Here is an 18,542-nt window from a genome sequence, read left to right as displayed (position 1 = left end):
CGGTGGCCCTGTGTTGTTTGGTCGTTCGGTGGGTGTTGTGGCGTTAAATTAATCACCTCCTTAATTTAGCTAGGCCCTCCTTGCTGAATTGGTAGTAAAACAATGCCTGTGCCCATGAAGAAAAAAAAAAAAAGTGAACCAGCAAAAAAAAAAGAAGGATTGGGCCCAAACGAGCAGGCAACCGCAGTTTAAGGAAGTTAAAAGAAAGAAAGTAAGAAGTTAACTCTGTAATTACTGGTGGAAATTAAGCAGTGAAACTATGAATAAATGTTAAAAGAAAAATTCTTGGTTTCTTTGCAGCCATTCCTTTGGGAGTGTATGTAAATAATCCAGGCAAAAGGTTATATAGGTGAAATCATTTGACTATAAAAAAGTTAGTTGAATTTGTTAAAAAACACTCCTGGTGTGTATAATTTTTGTTTTATAAGTTTAAAATAAATTAATGTTGTTTTGGGGTTATAGAAAAAAAAATACTTTTGCCAAACAAAGTAAACTAGTGTTGTTTGATTTTGGCATTTAGCATTTAATCCTTAAAGTAACTTAATACTTTACAAAATTTCAATTGTTTTAAATAAAACCAAAGTTGTGGCTGCAGCAGGGTAGTCAAAGCCAGGAGAATGGAAGATTTTAAATGTGTTTTGGTAACAAATAGCAAATAAAAGCTAATATCAACTAAAAAGCCACCAATTGTTCTTGAGGTGTTGCTGGGTACACCTTATACCCTGATCACCTTTGGCGCTCCCTGGACGGTTGCGCCTCAGGTGCTCTGGCCCTATTTGCTCGCGTGCATCACCGGATGACCGTGCACCGTTGATTGCTGCAGTTAAATAAAACTTTTCCTCTGTGGCCCAGCACTACTGCCAGCAACATAATGATTAGGCAGACAGCACTTTTCCCTCTTTGGAAACCTTTTCTAAATATTTGGATTAATTTTATTCAAATGTTTAAATGTTATAATTGTAAGTATGTGTTAGTTTTAGTAATGTATTTTCTTGTAAAAAGGGCGGATGCAAAAACTGTTGTAAAACTTTTGCTTAAGGATTTTGTATCACAATCTGGCATATCTGGACTGATTATAAAAAGCTATGTGCAGCTTCACAGATCCAGTATGGCCAAATGCCCTTTAAAGGCCACTCCCAATCAAAAGACCAGATTCAGCCCTCATAAAATTTTTACCAGGGCGCCTAATGCAACTACCGGCAGTGCCCTGCTGGCCCTGGCTCAGATAAACAGTCATTTAATAAATTACACAATAGTCAGGCACTAACAAAATGTGTTAGGTCTTTTTATATACAGCAGTCCTGCCACTCACTGAAACCAGAAGACTGGGTCTACATAAAGGTCCATCAGCAGAAAACTGCCCTGGCCCCATGCTAAGGAACTCTTATCAAGTCCTGTTAATTATCAACACCGCTGTAAAGTACTGAGAATTGACTACCCGTCCATATTTCTCATTGAAATGGCTCTTCGACTGATCGGTCTATCTTTCCTTCTAGCGTTGTTGCTCCTTCTGGACAACAGAAGTGAAGGACAAGGTAAAAAGCTGGTAACCTCTCCTTTGTCGGCTGACAAACCCACTAAGCCTTTGGATCTTGCTAAGAAAACAACTTCTCCACCTGAGGACATAATAAAGCCTCCAACCAAGCAAGGTGATTGTGCTAGTAACCCCTCCCTTGCAGCCTCATTGCCCGACAGCTAAGTGAACTAAGACTACGAAATCTCGAAGAATAGCTTGCGGAAGCTAGCCAAAACTACCTGAAGATGAAACTTTTAATATTCCTCAACCTCTCCTCCTTAACGAACTTGGGGTGGGGAGGGGAAAAGTAATATTTTTCTAAATCTTGGCCAATCAGTAGCCTCCGCTTTAGCCTGTATCATATTGCAATATACCCCAACTCTACATGACTGCCTCCTAGCCCATCATTATAATCCCCACTCCCCAGCTACTCCCCCTCATATCTTCTCCAATTCCCATACAAATCTGTCTGGCCCTGGCCTCAGAGAAATTCAAGTCTCGGAACAACAAATGTGGTATAGCACACCCTACCAACGAAATTACTGTCTCCAAGGGTGGATTGTGCTAAATGCTACTATGGGAACCACCACTTTCTCATTTCCCCTCTCTGCCTTCCAAATAACTACCCAATACACCAATTGTACCCAGGGAGCAGCCATTCGATTGGCCGGCTTGTGCAGTAAAAAAATTTCCGGAGAAAGAGAGGCTTGCTAAAAGGGGCCTTGCATGGTCTAACAGGAGCAGCCGCTATCTGGACAATAAACAAGGCCCAAGACCATGAACAACGCCTGGAAAATTTGGAAAGGGCATCAGGCCTCCTTACTAAGGCAGGGTTAACCAGCACCCACTTAACAAAACCCTCCATGCCCTGTCAGGACTGGGAACCACAACCCAGACCCTCTTAACGAAATTGATAAACACCCTCGTTTTAATAGGAAAAGACACCAAATGGGATTCAACTTGTAGCCAAATGCAGGATTTCTTTAATGGTCTCTTAGCAGAAATGCGAAGCAATGTCCTTAGTCAGCAATGGCCCAAAGCCCTTAACACTACTGCAGAAGTGCCACGCAAGCTGTGGAAATGGAGGCATACGTGGGCGTTGTCAGGATGGGCCTGCGACTCCTCAAAGTGCTCTTTCCAGGCTTCGGGACCTGTCAATGGCACTTGGGCCCCAGTGCATTTACTTTTGCCAGGGCCCTGGGCGGGCTGTCTGTGGGACTGGGTTATCAGCCGGCAGGTATGGGAAGTCAAGCCACCCCACGAACCTAGCCGTTTTATCACCACTCCCCATGGTTTCGCTGCTCAACACGTCTGGGTGAGAATCGGAACCTTGTGGTCCTTGTGGCCCTTGGAACCCCACAGTTATTTTGTCTCCGTAAGTTACACCCTGGGGAAGTACTAAACATCTTTAATACAGTTTGTTGGGAAGGAGAAGCAGTAGGTAAGGCCCCAGGGGAGAGCCCCTGTTTGGGAAAAAGGATGGTTGCGCTCTGCCATCCAATCCCCACACCCCTCTTCCTTTTTACCTTAATTTGACCACTGCTCAAGGTAGCCGCTTTATCACATGGCCTGCTAATTCCCAAATCTCTGTATCCCTTCACCCAGCCATCCCTCTTATCTTCGACTGGACTTCCCTCATCCCAAACCGCTTCTTAAATTTAACTTTTCTATTTTCCCTCTTCTCCAACCTATCTCACCTCCAAAACCAAATACAACAAAGAGGCTAAAGATCAAGTGGGGACCCTATGTTCTTCCCACGACGTGCTGTGTTTTGCCTCTAAGGAAATCACCCAAGCCACGCCCAGCTTCTTCACTTCCTCAGTCTTAAAAATACTAGCTGGTATAATTCTTGCAATCTGTTGCTGTTTATTAATCACCACCCTCTGCTGTCTTTGCAAGGTATGTCGTTTACCCCAGCTACAGGTTCACCTTAGTGTCAAATCCATCAGTACCCCCAGTCTCGTGTCCGCTAATCCCCCCTTATCACCAACTAAGTCTGGGTACTGCACTATGGCCCTTTTAGCAAATTACGATAATGATGCCTACATGGCATCAGAGGAGGGAAATTGTGGAAAAAAGAACTAGGGGGCCTTCTTTATGACAGCCAAAGTAACACCGAAGGCCCAAAATCAGGCCCTCTGACAGAGGCTCGATATACTGACTGCCCTTACAGAAAGCAGTACAGGCCAGGGCCTGAACTAGACTGAGCTGCACAATTCTCTGCCAGATTCGGTCAAGGGTTGTGACCAGAGGAGGGAGGGGGAGTAAACAATGCAAGAGACCTCTGCACATAATAACCGCTTTAGCAACAGAACCGCTTGTTTATGAAATATAATAACCGCTTAATATGAAGAAATTGCTTTGCAAAGGCCAACTCCTCCTGTAGTTCCAGCTATCTGCAAATTCAGCCAATCATATATCTTCTTTGGGCGTCCTGTGTTAACCCTCTATGCCCATAACCGTAAAACCCCGGAAAAATAATATGTACTCTGACGAGAAATACCCCTAAATGGGTGCCAAGTAACACCCATAACGGAAAACCCCAAATGACCCCTTACCTAATATGTACCCAATTCTCGTAAAATAATAAGGAAGGTGCCGGGAATAAGGGGGCTGACCCCAGCTTTAATTTCTCGCAAATGACGTATAATTTGTACTTTGCTTGCGGTTTGACGGAATAAAAGCCGCCTGCGTGCGGTCCTAGGTGTGGCAGTCTTCGGACTGTTACCCCAATGCATTGGTATGTATGTCAATAAACTGGCCTCAGGCTTGAGTCTTTGAACTAAAATCAATGCGTGGGTGTCTTTGACCACGACACCATATACAGAGCCACACATGGAAAAGGCTGTGACTGCTGGACATCACAGCTGGGTGCAGGACTATATGGCACTTACAGAGAAGCAACAGCAGCTGGGCAGGGAGGCAGTGCAGAGAGGCCCCAATCAGACACACTGAGCCTGGTTTGGAAACCTGTAAGTTCCTATTTGCTTAGAATAGAGCTGCACTGGAGAGGGTACCCCAGGCACTATCCCTGAAGATCCCTACTTCTCGACTGGACTGCTCCAGGGACCCAAACATTTACAGCTATGGCTCACTTTGAACTGTAAAGGTTTAAGCCTCTGAACCTAAGGTATGTGCAACCTTTCCCTTTCCTGCCAGCCCTAGTAAAATACCTTTTCTTGTAGCCATGTGTCTGACTGGTTACTGGCACCCTACCAAGGCCAGCACCCTAAGACCTAGTTACTGAAGCACCTGCAGTACTTGCCTTTGAGCCATGGTAGTTACTGGCACATTATGGGTTTGGTGTACTCCCATTACTGAGCAGCTGCAGTAATTACAAACTAAAAACATCTCCCCCACCCCTTGTTTTGAAAGATTCTACTGGTTTGAGAGAGATTCCCTGTGCCTAAAATGGAGACTACCACTAGTATTAGCAAGGCCTCTGAGAATGAAAGAAACATCTTAAGCTCAGCTACTTCACATTGTTTTGAATTTCTTTTTACTATTTTGGGCCAGGCCAGAGGACTTTTCTAAGTTTCAGAGGGTCCTTTTTAGAATACTATGAAGTGTGAACCAGCTAAAAGAATACGCTAGACTCCTGAATTTTGCAGAGTTATATATTCTTTATGGAATCAGTTATTTTACTGTTCTAATGGTTCTATCTGTAATGAAAAAAAAAGGGGGGAGGGGAGATTGTTCATAGAGTCACATTGTACAAAGACATTATATAAGAGATACAGAAAATTACGTTTTGCTGCTGACTGTGAAGCGGCTGGGATGAGAATCAGCATCTCCAAATTGGGGGTCATGGTCCTCTCCCAGTGTTCTCTCTAGGTGAAGGGGGAGCAGCTGCCTAGGGGTCTTGTTCACAAGTGATTGTAAGCGGGAGCAGGAGATTGACCAGTGTATTGGTGCAGCGGCAACAGTGATGCGGGCGCTGTACCAATCCGTGGTGGTGAAGCAGGAGCTGAGTGCTTGGACAAAGCTCTTGGTTTACAGGCCAATCCATGTCCCCATCCTCACCTATGGTCACGAACTTTGGGTAATGACCAAAAGGACAAAATCGTGGATACAAGCGGCAGAAATAAGGTTTCTCCACAGTGTGGCTGGACATACTCTCCAAGACAGGGTGAGGGGCTCGGCTATTCAGGAGAGCCTCGAAGGAGAACTGCTACTCCTCTGGATCAAGAGGAGCCAACTGAGGTGGTTTGGGCACCTGATAAGGATGCCCTCTGGGAGGCTTCCTTTGGACATCTACCAGGCATGTCCCACTGGGAGGAGGTCCCCAGGCTGATCTAGGACACTCTAGAGAGATTATATCTCCCAGCTGGCCTGGGAACACTTGGGAATCCCTCAGGAGGAGCTGGAACCTGTTGTAGAGGAAAAGGAGGTCTGTTCCTCCCTACTGTCCATACTGTCACCATGATCCTCACCAGAAACAGTGGCATAAAGGTAATAGAAGAAGAAAATTACAACTCCAGGTAAGTATACTTATGTGTCAACAAATCAGAATAGCCATAAATATTGTAACATTCACTATTAACTTGGGGGTTATGCGAGGTGACTATTACTGATATGTTCCAAGTTTAGTCATTCAACAAGGTACATAACTGGTAAATGAATAAACTGATCAAAGGAAATAGTCTATTTACCCACTACAAGAGGGAAAACATTAACTCAATAAATTCTCAGTCAGGACTGAATAAGGTGAGCAGGATTTGACCAATAAACAGTCACATTTTGGCCCAATCCTCTCTCACTTTATTCCATTCTCTACCCCCAAAAACAACTACCACTCTTCAGACATCAAGAATGGTGGCTTCTATTTCTGAGGCAAACAAAACCACCCATTATCATGAGTAATGCCAAGAGGCTCCAATATGCTAGGCCCTGTATATAACAAAGGAGCTTACAATGCAAGTAAAGATTGTTCAGTAGACATTCTAAAAGAACTCCGCCCATTTAAGGTCCCACCCTGTAGCCTGTGGAAGGACTGGAGAATGCCACCAAAGCAAAGGAATCAGAATGGCATTTCTGAGACACCAAGAGGCTGCACGTTGGAACACTTGTGCCACCTGCACCATTTTGCAGATACTCTGTCTCAACTATGGAGAGGGGGTTGAAGAAATAGGCAGGGATGGAAGGATTGTCTGTACACATCCTCTGGCCAATATGCTTCAAGGAAGAGGAGCAAAGGGGTTGTGAATATGACTGCAGCCCTAAGATTGGTATAGCATTTATGGATTTGCTGGTGGTGCATCAGAGGAAGAATTCCATTTCCTCCCATTGTCCATGGAGAATGCTTGCACACAGCCAGAGTACTCAGTTAGGACCTGATCTTGCTCCCTTTCAAGGCAACAGGAATTTTGTTATTGATTTCAATGAGAACAGGATTGGGCCAGTAAACAAATTTTGTCCTCAGGCACCAAGGAAAGCTTTTGAGTTGGCTGGGCATAGCACTGTTAGTACTTAGGTATGTGTACAGACAGCTTAAATGCTCATCCAGACTCTCTTCATCTCATGTCTCAATTTCTGCAACATCCTTTTCTCTAGCTTTGACAAATGCTTTCTTGCACCACTGACATCCATTCAGAATGCTGCTACAAAGATCATTTTCCTAACATGTCACTTTGATCATGTCACCCTCTTCTTTGCATCCCTTCATGGCTCCCTCTTCTCTATCATATGAATCTATTAGTCTTCACTTTCAAAACCCTTCACAACGTATCCCCACTTGACCTGTTATATCTACATTCTCATCAAAAGGTCAACACCAGCCTCCATTGCCCACTAGTTAAATTTTCAAACAAAGCACCTTTGTGTTTTCTCCCAAGCTGCCCCTCATGCTTGGGAGAAGCTCCCCATCAACATCCACAAAATTAACTTAATATCCTCATTCAAAACCCTCCTTCAAACTATCCTTTGCTGTGAGGTCCACAAAAAAATTGACAACAGTTAGGCTGCTCATGTGCTCAGACCACTGCCTAACAAGCTGACCAATGTTGTCTCATTCCCTTGTACTCTCCCATCTTTCTGTATTCGTCTGTTGGCTTATATTTAGATTGCAAGCCTTTTGGGACAGGAATGGTCTTTTTGTTCTGTGTTTGTACAGCACCTAACGCAGTGGGGTCCTGGTCCATGACTAGAGCTCTAAGGTGCTATGGTAATACAAATAATAAATAATCATAACAAATAATAATATATGTGTTCACACACAGTCTCAGATAAGCATGAACAGAGACGGTCTTCTGTGTTTGTATAGCACCTAGCATAATAGGGTCTTGGTCTATGACTGGGGCTCCTCAGTGCTACAATAATAATTAATAATAAATCACAAGTTGTCTTGAACACAAGCATGTGATATGTGGGCAGGACAGCTGAGTTCTGCACATCCACTTTTAGAGAAGTCTCTCTGCGGGCCTGTCTGCCCCAGAGAATCTAAATATTGCTAGAGACAGCTGAGGTGCCGGCAACACTTGTTACCTCATGTTCACACACACAATTGCTCTTTGTGTTACATAATCATCGCTAGTACTATAGCGGTTGCCCTTCCTGTGGGCAATTCATGACAATGCTTTCTGTCCACACCAGTTTACTACACATTGCTATCATATCAACATGGATAAGCCCCAGGGTGGGAGGGATAGCCCAGTGGTTTGAGCATTTGCCTACTAAACCCAGGGTTGTGAGTTCAATCCTGGAGGGGGCAATTTGGGGATTTAGTTGGGGATTGGTCTTGCTTTGAGCAGGGGGTTGGACTAGATGACCTCCTAAGGTCCCTTCCAACCCTAATAATTTGATATCTGTGCTATTGAAGATGGTCCTCCCCACTCAGTCTACAATGCTCTTGTACATAATTCAGTGACAGTTTTGCACTCTATCCACTAATTATTCATCTTCAAAGCACTTAAAGATTAATTCATTTTAATCCTTGTTGTTGTTTTTTTAAAAACCACAGTATTATCCTTCAGACATCATTATTCATTTTTTCTTGATATTATGCACATTCAGGCTAAAAGAAAGCAGTTAATGGCTTTTAAATTGAATTTAGCAATACAGTCTTAAATCTGCCTGTCCTACTCTATGACAAGATAGATATTAAATGCAATGGACAAACTTTCATGTTTATTTTGATTAAGTTTGACAGCTCCTGACAATGAGTGAACAGACCAGATCAAGACTGTGTTGCCAGAGCAGATGACTTATCAGACTCAAATGAAGATTTATTTTAAAGTTCTATAAGATTGGAAGGTTAGACTATTGGAATACATATAATTGAGTGGCAAAGAACTATGTGAACTCAGAGTTAAGGTTGGTTGGTGGTATGTCATCCCCTTACAGAATGTTGAGGAAAACTCAAAATTCTAAAATCCAGGAAATGCACAGTTAATGCTGCGTATGCAACCTTAACTCTGCCTGCTTTCAACAATGCCCAAATACACCCCTTTAACACACATACCTTTACTCTGCCAACCCCACAGTTGCTGAAATGTACACGCCCTTCACCTCCTTTTACAGCCCATTCACTCTCACTCACAGGATTCTGTCTAATGCTATTGCATGGCTACACTGCTATTGTTGGCCAAATAGGGCCCGTTCTCCCCGGAGCTTACCTAATTACACCAAGGAGGCACGGAGAGACAAGAAGACGGGTACCAAGTTCTTTATTGATCGATCAGCTGAGCGGGTGCTCTGATCGGCTAATGCCAGAAGAGAGACACACCTTACATGGCCGAACAGGCCCTTTTTATAACCAGTAACAAACAACTTAGCCTTTATTCTTTTGCGTCATTATGCTGACCTATAGATAATAGGTTATACAGGATTCATATATTATTTTGGGGAAGAAGATACAAGAGACATCTGTTGCAGATACATTTGTCATTTTGAAGGGAAAACAAGGTACATTTGTTGACCCTTTGCACTAAATACCTTGGGGAGATATGGGGAAACAGCTGCATATACTTGTGAGCCAAGTGAGCCAATTAAATTGGTTAACAAATAGCTGACATGATTAAATGCATGGTTAAATGCACGTCCTTAGTTCTATTTAGATCTTTAGGCCTTTTCCATCAGATTTTCCCCCTTAAAAGCATTTTAAGAGCCTTATGGCCCTTGTTCCTCAGTTCCTACTGGCTGGTATAATATCATCATTTGTTGATATGTAACCTGATTAGCCAGTCTTCGGACTGTCGCAACCAGGCAAGGGGTAAAGCAAGCGAGAGTTAATAGGGTGGTAACAAAGAATATAAAAAGGAGAAAACATTTTCGTAGCCATCCCAATTGTGGCAGCCAGGAGGTAAACCAATCTGTGTCCCACCCACCCCAGGTTTGTACTGGGACATGGGCTATCTTTCTCATTTAACTCTCCTGGACCGCCACATACCCAACAATTGGTAAGGTTAAAGGAATCTGCTATTATTTCCCCTAATTGCAAAAACCTGTTTTTCCCAACCATATGAATAACTGAATATGCACAACAGAAACACAAAGGATAGCTTCATTGTCCCTTTCTCTTAAACTGTCCCTTTAGTCCCTCTAGTCCTTGGTACTCCCAGGTGGAGTCTTCACCTGTGCCACCCCGGGCTTCCAGAGCCGGAGCGGACAGAGGGCTGTTGTCCTCTTCGGTTGTGTTGCTCTCCGGGTTTGGATTCAGAAACCGCTTTACCCGTGTATGATGTGTCCACTTGTCGCTCCCGAGAACCTTAACGGCGGCCTGGCTGGTGAGCGATACAGTGTGCGGGCCATCCCACCATGGCGTGAGGGGATCACGCTTCCACTTTTTGATAAGGACTTGATCACCGATCTGGAATGAATGCACGGGTTGATCCAAGGGAAGGGTCTGGAAAGGCGCCGCGTATCGATGTAGCTGTAACAAAACAGTTTGTAGCGCAGAAAGCTGCTTCCACAAGGAGTCATTCCCTACTTCGCAGTTTACATCCTCTCGGTACCCCGGGATGAGTACTTGGGGAGGGAACCCAAAGACCAGTTCAAAGGGTGAAAGTTTCAGGCCCTTACGCGGGGCCCTCCGAATGCGGGTAAGGGCGAGTGGCAGAGCATCAGGCCACTTTAAACCGGACTCCATACATAGTTTAGTGAGAGTATCTTTGAGAGTTCTATTCATTCTCTCTACTTGGCCCGAGCTCTGCGGTCTCCAAGGTGTATGCAATTTCCATTGGATACCGAGGGCCCGCGACACCTGCTGAACCACCTGAGAGATAAAATGGCTTCCCCGGTCCGACTCAATTACTTCGGGGAGATGGAAGCGGGGAAGTATTTCATGTAACAGGGCTTTGGTGACTGCCCGTGCCTGACAATGCCGTGTAGGGTAACACTCTACCCACCCAGTAAGTTGGTCAATAAAAACAAGCAAATACTTATAGCCCCTACAAGGGGGGACTTCAGCAAAGTCCACCTGCCACCTTTGAAAAGGATAGGCAGCCCAGAGCCGGCCTCCCATTGGGGCGGGGGGGGCCGCACCCCTTTTGGTTTGTTCGCTGGCAAACAGAACAGTTATTAACAATTCTTTGGGCTTCCATATGTATACCCAATCCCCTAAGGGACCGGGTAGCCAAATCGACCATAGCTCCTGATCCCAAATGTCCCTCCTTATGTAAGGATCGGAGAATCTCCTGGAGTACTGGTCTAGGTACAAAAATCTCCCCCCCTGGTAACTTCCACCACCCAGAGGGAACTTGTTGGGCCCCTGTAGCTCGCGCGTGGGACACTTCCTCTGCTGTATAGTGGGGAGTAGGGGTTTTAACTCCTGTACCTTGGACCCAGAGAAACCACGTGGCTCCTTCTTGTGTGGCTTCTTTCGCGGCCTGATCAGCCAATCGATTGTATTTACGCTGTTCAGTTTCAGGGGCCCTCCCATGTGCACGCACGTGTATTACGGCGACCCGGAGGGGGAGCATCAGGGCCTCAAGCAATGACTTAATAAGGGTCCCATGGGCTATTCTTTGGCCTGAAGCCGTAATGAAGCCCCTTTCTTTCCACAGGGTTCCGTGGGCATGCACCACCATATACGCATAACGACTGTCAGTATACAAATTAATAGTTTTCCCAGTTCCTAACCGGAGAGCCTTGGGCTGTTAGCATTCCCCTTTGCTTCCACAAACCAGCGTGAGCATGCAATACCCCAAAAGCATACTTTGAATCAGTAAAAATATTAACCCGTTTGTCTTTTGCCAGCTCAAGGGCACGGGTCAGGGCCACTAGTTCAGCAAGCTGGGCAGACGTTCCTGCCGGTAAACTCTCAGCTTCCACGGTATCATGAAGAGACACAATAGCATAACCAGCCCTCCTTTGCCCATCCACAACAGCACTACTTCCATCTGTATACCATTCCAAGTCAGCATTTGGGAGTGGCTGATCTTTTAGATCTGGGCGGCTAGAATACTGAACATCTATGATTTCTAAACAGTCATGTTCCGCTCCCTTAACACATTCATACAGAGGTTTAGCCCACAGTCCAAACTCTGGAATCCATATTCTGCAAAAACCTGCCATGCCCAGGAATGCCCTAAGCCGTTTACGGTTGCTGGGGATGGGAACTTGGCAGATAGCCTCCTTCCTTTCGTTTCAGAGCTGTCTCTCTCCCTGCCTGATGTGAAATCCCAGATATTGAACCTCTGAAAGAGCAATTTGGGCTTTGCTTTGAGATACCCTGTATCCTCGCAGTCCAATAAAGTTCAGGAAACTCACAGTAGCTCTGAGACAAGGGATTAGACCCACAGCAGCAATCAACAAGTCATCTACATATTGCAGCAGGAGGGCTCTGTCTGAATTATCCCACTCCTCCAAGTCTCTGGCCAAAGCCTGGCCGAACAGAGTGGGGAAATTTTAAATCCCTGGGCCAATACTATTCAGCCAAGCTGCTTCTCAACCCTTCGTTTGTCCTCATTATGCCTTGCAGTATTTTGCAGATCTTACAGTTGCTTGGGCACATTCAGGCCCCCCTTTCTCTTGGTGGTCAGCCAAGTCTTAGCTGTGAACACTGTCCTTGGATGAGCCTGCTAGCTGTATTTTCCTCTCAGTTAACTCATTCCATGCTTTTTCCTCTTCTTCCTTTCTTGGCTTCTTCTAACTTCCAAAGGAACCTTCCACTCTTCACTCATACACCTTTTCTCCAACCATCAACACATACACATTGCCATTATCCATCCTTTCCAGTAACATAACTTCTGTACAGAGCCTTGAAGCAACAAACCAGGACGAGCACACTCACTTCTGAGGATTCCATTCTGTACAACCTCTGGTGTCCAATAGCTTTCCCTTTTAAACCTTAAATGCCTTCCCTGTCTTCCTCCTTAGAATCAATCCACTAAGACGAGAAGGTACCTGTACCCTTGGGTCCTGGGAAACTCAGTAAAGTCTATTTGCCACACCAATCCTGGGCCTGGGGTAGGTTCCAGGGTGGCTGGTGGCACTGCTACTCCTGGTCGAGGGTTATTCTTTTGGCAGATTAAACATTCAGCTTGTACCTGTGATGCTAGGGGTTTAAGTCCAGAGGTTAGAAAATATTTATTCATGAGCTGGGTAAGAGCCTCTCTGCCTGCGTGTGTGGTTTGATGCAGTTTCTGCAACACTGGTCGAATCAGGCCCTTGGGCAGGAGGATTTTTCCCTCTGTGGAATAAAGCCATCCCTCCTTTTCCTGGAGACCGAGACTGTCAGCCAGGTTTCTGTCCTCTTGGGAGTACTGAGGGGCTGCAAGCTCACCCACTGATGGGATGAGGGCATGCATTTGGGCATTCTCCTCTGTTGGTGATTTCAGGGTAGCAGCACGCTTAGCTTCCCTGACTGCTCTGGCATTGCCCTTGGTTACATCTTGATCTTCCCTTGATGGGCTTTGCAATGCACCACTGCTACTGCTGAGGGGAGTTGTACTGCTTCTAAAAGCCGGAGAATTTGAGACCCATGCTTGACCGGAGAGCCTTAATAAGAGCCACCAGCTCCGCCGCCTGGGCAGATAAATTGGGGCTAAGCTTAAACTTGTACACCTCTCCACTCTTAACTACGACGGCTGCTCCTGTAAATCGCTTCCCATCTACTACATAACTAGATCCATCAACGTATCCTTCGATATCGGGATTGGGCCAGGGCAAATCTGAAAGATCAGGGCGAGGTTTAGTCTCTTGTTGCAAGACTTCAATACAATCATGAGTGGGGCGGGTCCTACAGGGAACTTGGGGATCAGGCAGTAAGGTAGCCGGGTTGAGGGAACTAACTGTTTTGAAAGTCAGGTTAGGGGCCAACAAAAGCCCCACCTCATATCTAGTATGCCGACTGGGATTTAGATGCTTTTCCCCGGCTCCTGTTCCCAGTATCTGGGGTACCCCATGGGGCACCACAACCTCAGTATCCCCACCCAAGGTTAATTTTTCAGCCTCCTGCACAAGGAGAGCGGTCGCAGCCACGGCTCGTAAACAAGCCGGCCAGCCTTTGGCAACCGGGTCCAATACCTTTGAGTAGTAACCTACAGGTCGCCAGGTCGGTCCCGACCTTTGGCACAGGACTCCAGATGCCACCCCTCCCCTCTCGTGAACGTATAGGGTGAACGGCTTCCGGGAGTCCGGAAGAGCTAAAGTGGGAGGCTGAACTAAGGCTTCTTTAAGCTCTTGAAATGCTTTTTCTTTTTCCTTGGTCCATGACCAATGGAGCAGACCCTCTTTAGTAAGGGACTCGTATAGTGGTCTGGCCTTCCCTCCATAGTCAGGGATCCAAAGCTGGCAAAAACCGGTTAGTCCCAGGAAAGCTCTCAACTCTCTGGGACTTCGGGGCTGAGGGCTCTCAAGTATAACTTGGATCCTGTCTTTACCCAAGCTACGACGTCCCTGACAAAGATGATATCCGAGAAAAGTGACCTGCTGTCTAACCAATTGGGGTTTTTCCCTGGAAACCTTGTACCCCTGAGCCCCAAGAAAATTAAGGAGTTCTATAGTCTGCTCTCTACAAGCTGTCTCCGTCTCAGTACTTAAGAGCAGATCATCACAATACTGAACTATGTTGCACGAGGGGTGTCTAGCCAGGAAAGGGGAAAGATCTCTTTTTAGCTGGCTACCAAAAATCTCGGGTGCACAGGTAAGTCCCTGAGGGACAACAGTCCAGAGATACTGAGCCTTGTAATGGGTATCTGGGTCCTCCCATTCAAAGGCAAACAGTTTCTGAGACTCCTGATCAAGGGGTATAGAGAAGAAAGCATCTTTTAAATCTATCACAGAGAACCAGCTGTGGTTCTTGGGGACTTGGCCCAAGATAGTATGAGGGTTTGGGATAACTGGATAAGGGGCCTCTATTAACTTATTAACCTGTCTTAGGTCCTGGACCAATCGATACTGCCCATTAGGCTTAGGCACTCCCATTATCGGAGTATTGTACGGGGAAGTGCCTTCCCTTAGCCAGCCGTACTGCAAAAACTTTTGAATCAGAGGCTTCAACCCAATCCGAGTGGTTAACTTAAGGGGGTATTGTCGAATTCGGACTGGGCGGCTTCCTTCCTTAAGGGAAATATGCACTGGTAGAGCGTTTCGAGCCCGAACGAAGCCTCCCTCCTCAGCCCAGACCTCAGAGTTAACCCCCGGCAGCTGGTTCCTCTCACCCTCCGGCTGCGCCGGGGGGGATTTTCAGCACTCAGAAGGGCCATTTGATAATTAGAAGTTTGTTGTTTAGGGAGCCTAACTTCCATAGTCCCATTATTATTGAACGAGATTTCCGCCTGTAATTTAGTAAGGACATCTCGTCCTAGCAGCGCAATGGGACAGGAAGGGCTACAAACGAATTGGTGGGATTTTGTTTCTATATCCTTCCCCCATGGTATGTCGCTGGGGGCATTCGTTCTTCCAGTGTCCCTCCTCTTTACAGATAGCACATTGATTTCGTCCCAAACGGGGGCCCTTTCCCTTCCCCTGTGGTCCTATTCGCCCCTTAGTCTTGCCCCCCTTTTCCTCACTTCCCTCCCTCAGGGCCATCGCCAGCATGCGGGCCCCCTTTTTCCGTTCCTCATCGTCTCTGCGATCATAAACCTTTAACGCAATCTCCAAGAGCTCCTCTATATTTTTCCTGTTCCAGCTTCATGAGTTCTCTCTGAATCTTTTGACGTTTCATTTCCAAAGACAGCTCATGGTCATAATCATAATTAACTTCTCCATTATCAGATCATCTTTACATAATACCATTCCATAATCAGCCTGGCGTTTAAACGCCTTCCAATTATTTAACATACATTCCAAGGGTGTCCCAGCATATGTGCTTTGTCCGGACCCCATTATGCTCGTGTTTAATTAAACCTGGTCACGGGTTCGACCGACCCCCCTTGCGATCAAGATATCCTGGTCACGGGGTTTCCCCTCGCAGGAGTCTCGGTGCGGCTAGAGTCAGTTTAAGTCCTAGACCTGGTTATCACAATTTTGGCTTCCAGCATATCATTAAAATGAAAAAGAACAGTACCCCTACCAGGAATAAAAGCAAGCCCTGGGGCTTTTCTACGTCCCAGTAATTGTCCAGTACGGCCCACGGACAGTGAAGTTAGTGACATTATTCATAAGCCGTTGCCTGGTTTAGTTATCATGACCACAAAACATTTGTTCATTGGACGTTACTCATTCGTTTAACAACACAGTAACAAGATATTCATAATACTGTCACAGCTTTTAACACTCATACACCCTCCCTGTGCACAGGCTGCCTAAGGGGCTTCCACTGTCCAACCCACACTTCGGGGGCGTTATTCCTCAAAACCCAGGAGGTAAACGTACTTACCGCCCAGAGTGGCTGCGTCCAGCAGTCGGACCTCCCCTTCTTCTGGTACCGTCTCGCTTCCGTGTCCTTTGGAGTTCTCTATAGAGGGGGCGCAGCCGTCCCGGCCGATTGTGGCGACCCGGAGCTCGAGCAAACCAACAGCTCAAGGTGGCCACTCTCCGGAGTCGTCCTCGGCCGGTGGTCAGCGTCCCCTACAGGGAGAGAAGTCCCGGCGGAGTCGCCAATTTGTTGGCCAAATAGGGCCCGTTCTCCCCGGAGCTTACCTAATTACACCAAGGAGGCACGGAGAGACAAGAAGACGGGTACCAAGTTCTTTATTGATCGATCAGCTGAGCGGGTGCTCTGATCAGCTAATGCCAGAAGAGAGACACACCTTACATGGCCGAACAGGCCCTTTTTATAACCAGTAACAAACAACTTAGCCTTTATTCTTTTGCGTCATTATGCTGACCTATAGATAATAGGTTATACAGGATTCATATATTATTTTGGGGAAGAAGATACAAGAGACATCTGTTGCAGATACATTTGTCATTTTGAAGGGGAAAACAAGGTACATTTGTTGACCCTTTGCACTAAATACCTTGGGGAGATATGGGGAAACAGCTGCATATACTTGTGAGCCAAGTGAGCCAATTAAATTGGTTAACAAATAGCTGACATGATTAAATGCATGGTTAAATGCAAGTCCTTAGTTCTATTTAGATCTTTAGGCCTTTTCCATCAGATCTTTAGGCCTTTTCCATCACTATTTATACTCACATTAGCTTGATGGGAGCTAGCGCAAGTATGAGTACATGAGCAGGGGAATCACACCCCTAGATTCATAGTATAGACATAAACCCAATGTCCCACCTCTCATTCCCTACGCCTCCCTCACCTGAGCCCTTAGTCTCTCTCCCCTCCCATGCATCCCCATTTGACCCCTTCCCCATAATCTCCCTTCCCTTTCTACAGCCCCATGTTCTTCTCCTCCTATTCCCCAATTCCACCCCCCCCCCCAATCTCTCTCCCCTCCCAGGAAGCATTCACATGTCTAATTTTCCCCCAAATACTTTGATTACATTTCTCCAAAAATAAAATCCCGCCCCCATGCATAGGTGCTGACTCCGTGAGTGCTCCAGGGTTGGAGCACCCACGGAAAAAAAAAATAGGTGCTCAGCACCACCGGCAGACCTCCCAAACAGATCCTCCCCTCCCCCCAGCACCTCTCACCCGCCGGCGAGCCTCACTGATCAGCTCCTCCCCCTCCCTCCCAGCACCTTCCGCCCACCAGTGATCAGCTGTTCAGCGGCATGCAGGAGGCGCTGGGGGGCAGGGGGCAGGAAGAGGCGGAGGTGGGGCCAAGGTGGGGGCTTGAGGGAAGGAGTGGAGTGGAGCTTGGAGCAGAGCAGGGGTCGAGCACCCTCTGGCAACTAAGAAAGATGGCGCCTGTGCCCCATGACTCACAAATTTTAGCAACCTCCACCTACTTCATCCAAACTCCTTTTGTTTTAGGGGGGGCCTGTGATTAATTTGTTTCAAGCTGCTCGACACCTTGTTATGGGGTAAGTTAAAACACCATTGAGATTGATACCCTTCAGTTAACATATCTGTAAGCATAAGACCCCAGCTAAGACAAAAAGAGTGTGTGAACCTGCCCAGGAGCTTTTGGCTTAGTATTGTTTATTTTGGGGGGAAGGAGAGGAGGGGGGAGACTGACAAAAGACTGAAAAAGACAAGAACAAAGAGAGAGGCAGAGACAAAAAGCAAGAAAGCCAAGCAGTAGCCTATGATCACAGCTAGAGAGGAGCTTTTAAAGTTGTTGGCTAAAGAGATTTGGGGCTGTAAACGAAGGGCACATCTTCACTACCCGCCGGATCGGCGGGTAGCAATCGATCTATTGGGGATCGACTTATCGCGTCTAGTGAAGACGCGATAAAATCGATCCCTGATCGCTCTGCCGTCGACTTCGGAAATCCACCGTGGCAAGAGGCGGAAGCGGAGTCGACGGCGGCGCGGTAGCGGTCAACTCGCCGCCCTCCTCACAGCCAAGTAAGTCGACCTAAAATACGCAACTTCAGCTACGCTATTCACGTAGCTGAAGTTGCGTATCTTAGGTCGACCCCCCACCCCCCCGTAGTGTAGACCTAGCCTAAGAAACTGCTCCTTTTGTTCTTGGTTCATCCTCCATTTGGACAAGGGGAACTAAGTACATTACTTGTAAATAAACAAGATTGTATCAAAGAAAATATCAGACTCCATCAGTTTCTTCAGCTGAGCCCC

This window comes from Emys orbicularis, chromosome 1 (genome assembly GCF_028017835.1).
Source record: "Emys orbicularis isolate rEmyOrb1 chromosome 1, rEmyOrb1.hap1, whole genome shotgun sequence".
In the NCBI taxonomy this organism is placed as follows: Eukaryota; Metazoa; Chordata; order Testudines; family Emydidae; genus Emys; species Emys orbicularis.
Note: the sequence above shows the minus strand (reverse complement) of the source record.